Source organism: Microcebus murinus, chromosome 19 (genome assembly GCF_040939455.1).
Source record: "Microcebus murinus isolate Inina chromosome 19, M.murinus_Inina_mat1.0, whole genome shotgun sequence".
Lineage (NCBI taxonomy): Eukaryota > Metazoa > Chordata > Mammalia > Primates > Cheirogaleidae > Microcebus > Microcebus murinus.
Window position 1 is genome coordinate 19735708 of NC_134122.1, and position 12656 is coordinate 19748363.

Consider the following 12656-nt stretch of genomic DNA (forward strand, 5'->3'; position numbering starts at 1 on the left):
TGCTCAGTAGGAGAGCTCAATATTTGTTGATTGCATGAATTAAGAAACGAACAACAGGCCATGCTTGGCTGATAACTCTTTTCTCCCCACATCAGCCCTTAGAAGAGGGTATTATTATCCTCATTTTACAGATGAGAAAAGCGAGGCTCCAAAAGGCCACACACCCCAGCTAAGGGCACACAGCTCAGAAGTGGCCGAGGCAGAGTTCCGAGCAGGTGTGGTCCCCCCCCCCCACAACCTCCACCCTTCCCCTCACACCTGCTGCTCCCTCTGCTGGGAATGTGCTTCTTGTGGCTGCCTCCTATTCCAGCTCAGCGTCACCTCCTTGGAGAGTCCTTCCCTGACCCCCCTGCTTCTCAGTTACTGTCACTTTGTCCCCTTCATTTCCTTCACAAGCAAATTCGGCATTCTGAAATTACCTCCTGCCTATATGTCAGGGTGTGGGCAAAATGAGGAAGGCTCAGGAAGGGCATGGTTTTGAGGGCAGGGAAGTCCCCAAAGATGTCCTCAGGCCTCTGGCTACAATGTCCTCTCTAGGGACACTTAAATGCATAGAAAATCAATTCCCAATGGCGATATAGCACCTCTTGTATATTCCTGGATACAGCTGGAACCCATTCTACTAAGTGAAGTATCTCAAGAATGGAAAAACAAGCACCACATGTACTCACCAGCAAATTGGTATTAACGGATCAACACCTAAGTAGACATATAGGAGTAATATTTATCCAGTGTCGGGAGGGTGGGAGGGGGGAAATGGGGATGGGTATATACAACCACAACGAGTAAGATGTGCAACGTTTGGGGGATGGACATGCTTGAAGCTCTTACTCGAGGGGGGTGGGGGGCATGGGCAATATAAGTAACCTTAACACTTGCACCCCCATAATATGCTAAAATAAAAAAAAGAAAGAAAATCAATATCCAAATGACCAATTTACCAGGTGATCAATTTGCTAAGTATTTGTTTCTATTCTACTTATGAAGTTTCAGCAATTTGTGTTGCAAAATTGTTTTGGCAGAGGATTTTTTGAAGTTCGGGTCTCATTGCAGCCAGAGGGAGGGGATATCCCTGTGCCAGCCCCACATGCCTGCCTTCCACCCTTGAAAAAGCTGGGAATGTAGCCCCAAGCCCTCCTCTAACAAGGCTGCTATGACCACAGCCCTCGGGCAGAGCATCAGAAGGGGTGGCCTCCTGACCAGCATGTGGGCAGCTGGACTCATCACAAACACACATGTCCCCAGCCAGAGGGCTGCTGTCACGCCAGGCTGGGTAATTTCAAAGGCCACTTGAACCAGGGCCAGGAAGAGGGTGAGGGAAATGATGCATTTGCCTCAGGTTTAAAATTTAGAGGGCTCCAAAAACCTCAAAAATCCTGATAAACATTTTAATGCTAAAGTTTTTTCAGAGACAGGCTCTTGCTCTGTTGCCCAGGCTGGACTGCAGTGGGTGTGGTCAATGTAACCTTGAACTCCTGGGGTCAGGCAGTTCTCCCACTGCAGCCTCCCAAGTAGCTGGTATTATAGGTATATCTCAATATACCTATATCTCAAGTTGAGATATAGGAGTATCTCAACTTGAATGAAAAAAAGACAATCAATGCATGCCAACACTGATATGACAGAGATATTAGAATTACCTGATAAAGAAACCCTGACAAAGGGCTGAAAAATCACTCAAAAATTTTAAAGCAGCCATTGTAAAAATGCTTCCAAGAGCAATTACAAACATACTTGAAACAAATGAATAAATAGAAAGTCTCAGCAAAGAAAGTATTTATCTTTGGATAAAGGAGATATAAAAGAGAACCAACTGAAAACTTTAGAACTGAAAAATATAACAAATAGAATTAAAGAACTCAATGGATGGGTTCAACCACAGAAAAGAGAAGACAGAGGAAAGATTAAGTGAACTTGAAGATAGAATAATATAAGTTACCTAATATGAACAACAGAGAGGAAATAGACTTTAAAAAATTGAACAGAACTTCAAGGCCCTCTAGAACTGTAATAAAATATCTAACATTGGAGACCCAGAAGAAGAGAAGAAAGAGAATTGGGCTGAAAAATCTCTCAAAGATACGAGGGCGGAAAACTGGCAAATTTGGCAAAAGACATAAACCTACAGAGTCAACAAGCTCAGCAAACCACAAACAAAATAAAACCCAAAAAATCTACACCAAGACACATCATAGTCAATTTCTGAAAACTAAAAAAAAAAAAAAAAAAGAAAATATTGAAAGCAGTGAAAGAAACAATACTTTACCTATGTGTAAAAAACAATTCGAATGATCTTGGATTTCTCATCAGAAGAGATGAAGGCCAGAAGGAAGTAGCACCACATTTTTCTATTGCAGTAAGAATAGAACTGTCAACCCAAAATTCTGCATCAAAAATTCAGTAGCAAAAATATCCTTCAGGGATCAAGGGAAATCAAGCCATTCTTAGATGCAGGAAAACTAAGAGAATTTGTCACCAGCATACTTCCTTTAAAAGAATGGCTAAAGGAAGTTCTCTAAACAGAAAGGAAATGATAAAAGGAGGAAATTTGAAATACTAGGAAGGAAAAATAAACAAGAGAGAGTAAAATATGGGTAAATGCAATATGTTTTTCTTCTCTTGAATTTTCTAAATTATGGCTGATGATTGATTCAAAAATTATAACCCTATTTTATATGTTTCTAAATGTACATAGAAGAAATATTTACGACAATTATATTGTAAAGGGAATGGGTGAAAGAACATAAAGGGAAGAAAGGTTTCTGCACTCACTCGAACTGGTGAAATGTTTAGTAGACTGTTATAAATTATGTATATATAGTGTAATATTCACATCAATCACTTAAAAAGCTATACAAAGAGATATACTAAAAAACACTATAGATAAATTAAATGGAATTCTAAAAATTGTTCAAGTAACCCACAGAAAGGCAGAAAAAAGAAAACAGAAAAATGAAAAACAGAAAGAACAAACATGAACAATAAAATGGCAAACTCAAGCCCTAACATAAATAATTAAATTAAATGTAAGTAGTCTAAATACATCAATTAAAAGACAAGAGATTGGCAGAGTGGCCCAAATATGCTCTCTATAAGAAACTCTCATCAAATATAACAATATAGGTAGCTTGAAAGTAAAAGTATGGATAAATATCCTGCAAACATTAACCCCAAAATGCAATATATCTTATATATTAATATTGGATAAGATAGACTTCAGAGAGAAAATAATTACCAGAGACAGAAAGGAACACCACATAAATATTAAAGGGTCAATTTACCAAGAAGACATAGCAATCCTAAATGTGTATGAAGCAAATGACAGAGCTATAAAATATGTGCAGCAAAAACTGCTTGAACTAAAAGGAGAAGTAGGCAAATACACAATCATAGTTAGAGATATTAACACCTTCTCTCAACAATTGATAAAACAACTAGCCAGAAAATCAGCAAAGATGTAGAAAAAAATCAATAATATCATCAACTAATAGGATTTAATTGACATTTATAGAACACTCCACCCAACATCAGGAGGAAACACATTCTGAAAGAGTGCCCACAAAAATATATACCCAAATAGACTACCTCCTATGCCATAAAACAAACTTTAATAAATATAAATCATACAGAGTGTGTTCTCTGACTACAGTGGAATCAAAGTAGAAATCAATGACAGAAAGAAAACAGGAAAATCTCTAAATATTTGGAAACTAAATAACATACTTCTTAAAAATCATGGGTCAAAGAGGAAGTCTCAAAGGAAATTAAAAATACATTGAACCGAATGAAAATGAAAATACAATATAACAAAATTTGTGGACACAGGTAAGCAATGTTGAGAGGGATATTTGTTTACATGAGAAAAGAGTAAAACTCTCAAATAATAATCTAAGCTACCATCTCAAGAACCTAGGGAAAGGCCCGGCGCTGTGGCTCACGCCTGTAATCCTAGCTCTTGGGAGGCCGAGGCGGGCGGATTGCTCAAGGTCAGGAGTTCAAAACCAGCCTGAGCAAGAGCGAGACCCCGTCTCTACTATAAATAGAAAGAAATTAATTGGCCAACTGATATATATATAAAAAATTAGCCTTAGCCGGGCATGGTGGCGCATGCCTGTAGTCCCAGCTACCCGGGAGGCTGAGGCAGAAGGATCACTCGAGCCCAGGAGTTTGAGGTTGCTGTGAGCTAGGCTGACGCCACGGCACTCACTCTAGCCTGGGCAACAAAGCGAGACTCTGTCTCAAAAAAAAAAAAAAAAGAACCTAGGGAAAAAGTGAAATAAACCCAAAGAAAGCAGAAGATAAGAACAGAAATCATTAACATTGGAAACAGAAAAATAATAGAGAAAATCAATTAACAAAAAGCTGGTGTTTTGAAATCACATTAAAATCTATAAACTTCTGAGAAGATTGACAAAAACAAAAAGAGAGAAGATACAAATTGCCAACATCGGAGATGAAATAGAGATATAACTACAGACCTATTATCAAAAGGATAATAACAAAGGAGTAATATGAACAACTCTACACACACAAATTTGACAACTTAAATGAACCAATTTTTTGAAGTGTACACACTACCACAACTCACACAATATGAAATAGGTAATTTGAATAACCCTGTAATCATTAATAAAAAATTGAATTTTTATTTAAAAACTCTGCAGAAAAGAAGTTTCCAGGCCCGGATGGTTTCACTGGAGAATTCTATCAACTGTTTAAAGAAAAATTAATTCTACACAATCTCTTCCAGAAAATAAAGGAAGCTACCACTTCCCAATTCATCTCATTGACACCAGTATCAGACAAACACAGTACAACAAAAAGAAAACTGCACATCAGTATCTGTAATGCATATAGATGCAAAAATCCTTAATAAAATATTAGCAAATAAAATTTAGCAATATATTTTTAAAAATATATCTTGAGCAAGTATAGTTTATTCCAGGGATGCAAAGCTGATTCAACACTTCAAAAATCAATCAATGGAATTCACCATATTAACAGGCTAACAAAGAAAAATCACACGGTCATATTAATTGATAAAGAAAAAGCACTTGCAAAATCCAAGGATTATTCATGATTTAAAAAAAAACTCTCATAGAACTAGAAATAACAAGGAACTTCCTCAACTTGATAAAGAACAACCACACAACTGCAATTAGGCAGAAGGGAAAAATAAGACATACAGATCAGAAAGGAAGAAATAACATAGTCCTTATTTACAAATGACAGGATGATCTACATGTAGAAAATCCCAAGGAATCCACAAAAAAATAAAATAAAATAAAAATCCTAGGACTAATAACAAAGTTCAGAAGGTTGCACGGCACAAGATAAATATACAAAAATCTATTGCATTTCTCTGTACTAGCAATGAACACATGGACACCAAAATTAAAAACTTGATACCATTTACAATTGCCCTCCCCTCAAACAAATAAAACACTTAGGTATAAATCTAACAAAACACTTGTAAGATTTTATGCTGAAAACCTCAAATCCCCCACCTCACCCTAGTCCTGGTCCCTGCATGAACTGGCCTGGACTCTTGTTAAAAGGAAAACTTTAAACAAATTAAATTCAACAGAGTTTAATTGAGCAAAGAACAATTAGTGACTCAGGCAACGTCCCCACCCCACACCCCACTCCTGCCCCAAACTGCAGCTGGCGCTGCCACATGGTCACAAAGAATTTATGGACAGGAAAATGGAAGTGAGGTATGGAAACAGCTGGGTTGGTTACACGCTTGCCCTATTCCAATACTGTTTGAACAGCTGGCCGCCTGTGAGTGGCTGAAGTCTGGCTTCTGTGATTGGCTGGGACTCAGTTACTTGTGACAAGAGTGGGTTACAGTCTGTTTACACATCCAGTTAGGCTGCAAGCCAGTATGTACAAAGAAACCTTTAGGCCGAACTTAAAATAGGTAAGGAGGCAGCTTTAAGCTAAACTTCATTTAACACTCTGTGTAAGATCTCATGATTGTGGCTAATTGACCATTAGCTGGACGACTGATTTTTGGCAAATTGTTTTTGATGATTTGGCTTTGGATGAATTGACCTATACTCCCCGTTGCTCAGGGGTGGGAGGGAAGAGGCTGGGGGTGTAAGCTGGAAGTGGATACTACCAGGCCTCAGAACCCATTTTAAGGACTCAGAACCACTCCTCGGGGCGGTGCGGAGGGCATTGGTTTGCTAGGGCTGCCCTGACACAGCACAACAGGCTGTGGGTGAACAACAGAAATTTATTTTCTCATGGTTCAGGAGGAATTTACCACCAACTCCCATCCCCCATTGGGTGGGGGGAGCCCCCAATGGTGTGAGCTCCTCTACACATCTGGGTGGCATGTGCACCGGGCTGAGCGGCTTTAGAGGCTTAGGGACAGCTCTAACAGAACTTTCTGCAATGATAGAACTATTGTGTGTTATCCAAAATGATCCCCGCTAGCTACATACATGTGGCTACTCAGCACTTGGAATGTGGCCAGTGCAACTGAGGAACTGGATTTTCAGTTTTATCCCATTTTAATTAGTTTAAGTTTTTATAGTCACATGTGGCGGTGGGTACCATATTGCACAGTGCAGCTTCGGAGGAAGCAAAGCAGAGAGCGCACAGCCCGCTATGGTACAGGCCGGGCGCCGGCAAGAGCAGGGGACCTTCCGCCACTGCGGTGCCACATCTGGCAGGCTGAGGGCAGGCAGCAGGGAACTGTCTGCCACTGCAGTGCCACGTCTGGCAGGCTGAGGGCAGGCAGCAGGGAACTGTCTGCCACTGCAGTGCCACATCTGGCAGGCTGAGGGCAGGCAGCAGGGAACTGTCTGCCACTGCAGTGCCACATCTGGCAGGCTGAGGGCAGGCAGCAGGGAACTGTCTGCCACTGCAGTGCCACGTCTGTCAGGCTGAGGGCGGGAGAAGGGAATCGTCCCCACTGTGGTGCCATGTCTGGCAGGCTGAGGGCGGGAGAAGGGAACCGTCCCCACTGCGGTGCCATGTCTGGCAGGCTGAGGGCAGGGCGCAGGGTGCCAGCCACAGACGGGGGACAGACACAGCTCCATATTTAATTGGCTATGGGGGGCACTGGCTCCAAGTAGGGTGTCTTGGACTTGCAGCCTCCAGAACTGTAAGAAAATAAATTCTTCAGGCTCCCTGTCCTCCAGCAGGCAGTTCTGTTTGGTTCCCCAGCTGACCCCCAGTGGACAGAGCCCCAGGTGCCCTCAAGGGTAACCCTCTCCTTGGCACGCCCTTCCCTGTCTCACTTTCCCTGTGTCTTCACTTGTGCTTCCTGAGACCAAACAAGCTGTGTGCGTCTAAGCGCTAGTCTGTGGCCTGCTTGGTCAGGGGATCCCTGACTGAGACACCCTTGGATTGCCAATTTCACGTCCACTTCATGCTGCGATAACAGAAATACCACAGCCCCGGTAATTCATAAAGACCAGAAAGTTATTTTCTCACAGTCTGGAGGCTGGCAAGTCCAAGATCGAGGCACCAGTAGGTTTGGAGTGTGAGGAGGGCTGTTCTTTGCTTCCAAGGCAGTGCCTCGACACTGCCCCCTCACATGGCAGAAGAGCAAAGCGACCCTCCCTCCACCAAGCCCTTTTGTAAGGGCACCTACTCCCATTCGAGAGGGCACCGCCCTCGGGACTCAATCTGCTCCTGAAGGCCCCACGTCTTCCTGATGTCTCACTGGGGATTGACTCTCAACATGAGTTTGGAGGGAGCGTGAGCATGCACGCTACAGCGTGGGGTATCCAGACACGGCCAAAGGCCACGCAGGCGAGGTCTCGAGGGTCTGAGCTAGCCCACGCCACTGGGCGCACTTTGGGCCCTTGTGCCAGAGAACCGACAAATGGACCCCTCGCTGATCTTGCAACCAAGATTAAGCCTTCCCCATAAATGGCAGACAATTGCGTAGGAGGAGAGCTTAAGGGCAGAAATATTAGTATATTTGGGGTCTCTCATTGATTTCATGGAGCTCTAAAACTGGACATAATTAAAAGCAGCATTTCTTTTAGAAAAGCAAAACAAGGTCCCCACCTAAAGAAACCGATTCGGGTAGATCCACGTTTCTGATAGACTTGGCAGTACCCTTGCAGTGCCTGCATGCCGGCACATTATAATTTTTTTCTCCATGGTTAGACATACTCTGTTGTTATTCAATCTGACTCCTTTGAAACTGCTGCCAATAGCCCAATTAAACAGTTAGCTAAATGTATTAATGGCACATTGCTGTGTGTTTGGCTGAAATGAGGTTCACAGGAAGTGCATTTCCCAGACCACAAGGGCTCCAAAGGTGGAAATTGCTAGCGGCTTGGCTCTCCTTGGCCACAGCCATGGGCCCCAGGCCAGCCATCCCTAAGAAAGAGCCTCCAGATAAACAAAGATGCCAGAGCTAGAGCAAGGAGTCAGAGAACAGCCTCAGTTTCCCCAAGGGGAATAATCAGTCTTCGGGTCTGCTCACGCAGCCATAACAAAATACTACAGATCAGGTAGCTCAAACAACAGGATTTTCTTGCAGTTCTGGAGGCTGGAAGCCCAAGATCAAGGTGCCAGTAAATTCCGTTTCTGGTGAAGACTCTCTCCCTGGCTTGCAGGTGGCCATCTTCCTGTTGTGTCCTCACATGGCCTTTCCTCTCTGTGCATAAGGAAAGAGAGAGAGCTCTCTTGTGTCCCTTCCTCTTCTTACAAGGACACTAGTCCCATCAGATTAAGAACCCACCCTTATGACCTCATTTAACTATTACCTCCTTAAAGACTCTATCTCCAAATTCAGTTACATGGGGGGTTGGAACCTCAACATATGGATCTGGGGTGGTAGAGGACACAATTCAGCCAATGACAGATGGTTGAGACAAATGGTTCAGAGATGACACCAACTGGAACAAATGAAAGAGCAAAAGTGATTTTGGTCATCTCTGCTTAGGAAGATGCATCCCTACAGGACTGGTAGCTATGGTGTTCAGAGGGAGCCCATGTTCAGACAGATAATGCTTATTGAGCACCTACTGTAAGCCAGACATTGAGCTGGGTACTGCATGCTTCCTCATCTTGGAGTCTAGTGCATCCAAAACAAAGTTCAGGGTACCATGAGAACACATCACAGAGTCCCCAGTCCTGACTTGGAGAGCCCTAGAAGGCTTCTCCAAGGAAGCAACATTTAAGCAGAGATCCAAAAACTGCTCATGGGTTTTCCAGGTGAAGGAAGTGGGAATGGAGGTAGAGGAGTGGTCCAGGCAGTAGGGACAAGAATCTATGCAAAGACTGGAATTAAGAGAGAATGGCACAGAAAGTTCAATGTGTCTGGGACAAGCTCCTTCCTTCCCAGCCCACCACAACACCAGGACACCATGGGCTCCTGCTCCCATAGGCTGGCTGCTGGGCATGGCTGAGATTTTCACTGGCTCCAGGGTTAGGTTTTATCTTCCAAAATTCTCACTGGGCCAAGAGGCTAACACAACTTGGTGAGCAGAGTCCTCTCATACCAAGGAGGCAGGAAGACCAGGTAGGACCTTGCTAATCTGAACCTGGGAGATAGCCTCTTAAACCCCACAGCGACTCCCAGGATACCTGCTTCAAGAGACCAGGTGTGGTCAGATGATTGGCTTTTGTAAAGCCAGTGAAGAGGCAGCACTTTTGACGTGACCACGTCTTCAGCTGACACCCCAGAACTGCAGGATGCAGCACCAAGTCAGGAGGTCTCCCTACAGTACAGTGAGTGAAAAATGGACACTGAAGCCAGAAACACTGGGGTCTGAGTCCTAGCTCTGCCTCTGCTGGCACGGGGCCCTCTCTGAGTCTTGCTTTCCCATCTACAAAGTGGAAATTCATTCCACAAATAATTTATTGGCTGCCTACTGTGTGTCAGGTCCCATGCCCGGTGTGGGTAATACAGTGGTAAACACAATACTCATGGCCACCGCCCTTGGATCAAGTCCAGTCTAGCAGGGGAGACAATCAACAAATATTAAAATCGATAATGATATTATGAGATGTGACCAGGACAATGAAGGTGACAAGATGGCAAGAACTGGGGGCCCCTTTTACGCAGGGCGTCAGAAAGGCTTCTCTGAAGAGTTGACATTTGGGACAAGATCAGAAGATGAATAACAGTGCTAACTCCCAGGGTGTCTGTGAGATCTAAAGGAAATAATGTCCATAAGGCTCCAAGCGCAGGGCCGAGCACATGGGCAGAGCTCAAAAAATACTCCCTTTATCATCGTCCACTAAAACATAGCCTCTTTAGGGTAAAGACAAGGTCTGTGTTGTTTGCCAGAACCATGCCTAACACCTAAAAAGAGTTAACTAAACGAATTCATTTATAACAGCGATGGTAATCATAGTAGCAATAAGAGTAACATGTTAGTATTAATAGTATTAGTGCAGAAGTATTAATAGTAGTATTAGCAGCATTAGTAATAGGGGTTAGAGTATCAGCAATTCCTGTTACTGTTGACCCTCTTGGCAGAAATGTCATGATGCAATGGGAAGACTGTGGGATTTGGAAACAAACACAGCTCTTGAATCCTAGCCCAGCTACACTGCTCTGCAAAACAATGGAAATGCATTTCCCTAAGCCTCAGTTTCCCCATCTGTATGATAGGGATAGTCCCGTGCGTCTCACAGGGGCTGCTGTAAGAATTAGGGAGGTGTGTGTATGGTGACTCGGACAGATGGGCACAAATAAATGGCGGTTATGGAGATGACAAGCATGCCATCCCAGCTAACTGCACTCCAGCCACCTGACACTCCACCACCTTCCTTGGGGAGAGACTGAGGAAGCCACATGAACACAGGTAGCCAGGGCTTGCAGCTTCCCAAAGCTGACACTCGCAGGCAGCCAGCCCCTCACTGGGTTAGTGCATTTGTTCATCACCCTCAGACATCTCTGGTCCAGAAAACTGTCCCTCTGGAAAACAGCTGGATTGAACTAGGCTAGGTAAAAGTTCTCTATTGAAATTCCACCGAGCAGAGAAAACATTTTCAACACATGTAACCGTCAAAAAATTCCTATCAATCAACAAGAAAAGGATCCAACAAAAAAATGGACAAAGTGTATAAACAGGCTACACACACAACAAAGACTAAGGGCCACCTAGCATATGAAAGATCATGGGAATAGAAATTAGAAGAATGAGAAACCCTTTCAGACCTGCCAAGTGGGCAATGTGCAGGTTGAAAGTGTCCGGGATTGGTGCGAGTGTGAGGAAATGGGTAATTTCATGTACTGTGGATGGAAGTAAAAAATGGTAGCTTTTGGGAAGGGCAATTTGATGGTGTCTGCTTAGAATTTGAAATCAGGATGCCCTTTTAGCCACTGCTAAGTGAGTGTCCTGAGAAATACTCATATATGGCCCAGGGAGACAAAAGCTTCTGGATCCATACAGAAAAGTCCTCTGGACGCCCAAGAGTCAGTATAATGATGGCAGCAGGAACATAGAGACACGAGACAGACCACGGAGAGCCCGAGGACAGAGCCAGCACCCTCTGGTGTCTCTCTGCTAAAACCTTGGCCATCGCAGGTTTAGAGTGGAGAAGGAATCCCATCGTCTTCCCCAAGTCATATAGTTCTAGAAAGACCTTCAGACATGTCTGATCCAACCTCTTTGCTTCGCAGATGAGGAAACCAAGGCCCAGTTAAAGTCAAAAGCAGGAATGGAGCAAGAAGCCATGTCTCCCTGACGGACTCTGGTCTTGTTCACAGAACCTGGCACAGTTCTTGACACAATTGGTTGGGGCTCAAGCGATATTTGTGAATTTTCATTGGATCTGATTTATTTCAACCAAACAACAAAACTCCCCGACCCTTTCAACTGAAGACAGAGAAAAAGAGACGATTAAATCCACAGGTGGGTGTGGAAAGCATTCCCAGGGTCAGGAAGTGCTGGCATAGTGCACAAATGGGAAAGCCCTGAGAAGCGGCCCCAGCCCGTTTGGAAGCTGCTCACCTGCAGTCACTTGTTTGTGCCATCTCTATTCTCCCTTGTGCAGCGGCCGTGACATCCCCTCTTTACCACCTGGCTTCCTCCGCTGTCAGGTGTCCACAATGGCCACTCCAACCCTCAGTCTGCTTGACCTTCGAGTTCAACTGCCTCTACCAACTGGGAATTTCCCTCTGAGTCTTAGTTCAAATTCCTAGAAAGAACCTGATTGGCCAGGCCCATTTTTTGGGAAACCAGGCCACATAAGTGATAGGTGGTTGGCTAGCCTATAGATCTGCTGCCTTTGGGTCACATGACCACTGCTAGTCCAATCAGCTGTGGCGGAGAAGAAAAAGGGGTGGAACCAACTGCCACAGGTGATGGCACTTTAAGGGCTGAGAGGAGGGACGTTTCTCACGGAGTGGGGATGGATGCCAGGTGGTAATTAGCATCTCTAGTCCTTTCCAGTCTCTATTCTCCTTAGGCAACCTGCCTTCTGGGACCTGAGTGGGCAGGTCAGAAATGTGCTGCTCCACAAGTGTCTTCTAGGATACAAATCTCAGGCTGGAAGACTAACCATGGCAATAATTAAGAGTAAAGGCTACAGAGTCAGACAAATTGCAATGGAGGCCTGGGTCTGCCACTTAACTAGCTGTGTGTTTTGGGGCAAGTTACTAAACCTCTCTGAGCCTTCATTTCCTCAACTGGATAATGTGAGTAACAACAGAACCTACCCCTTAGGGT

General features: G+C 44.0%; 1 long non-coding RNA gene across 1 annotated transcript in view; it reads right to left on the minus strand.

Annotated features, from left to right (window-relative positions):
* LOC105879696 (uncharacterized) overlaps positions 1-12194 on the minus strand; it is a 79222-nt gene extending 67028 nt beyond the window's left edge. Inside the window, exon 1 of the long non-coding RNA XR_012913492.1 lies at positions 11940-12194. This is a non-coding gene — a long non-coding RNA (uncharacterized LOC105879696). The remainder of the gene's footprint in view (positions 1-11939) is intronic.
* Positions 12195-12656: the final 462 nt, after the last annotated feature.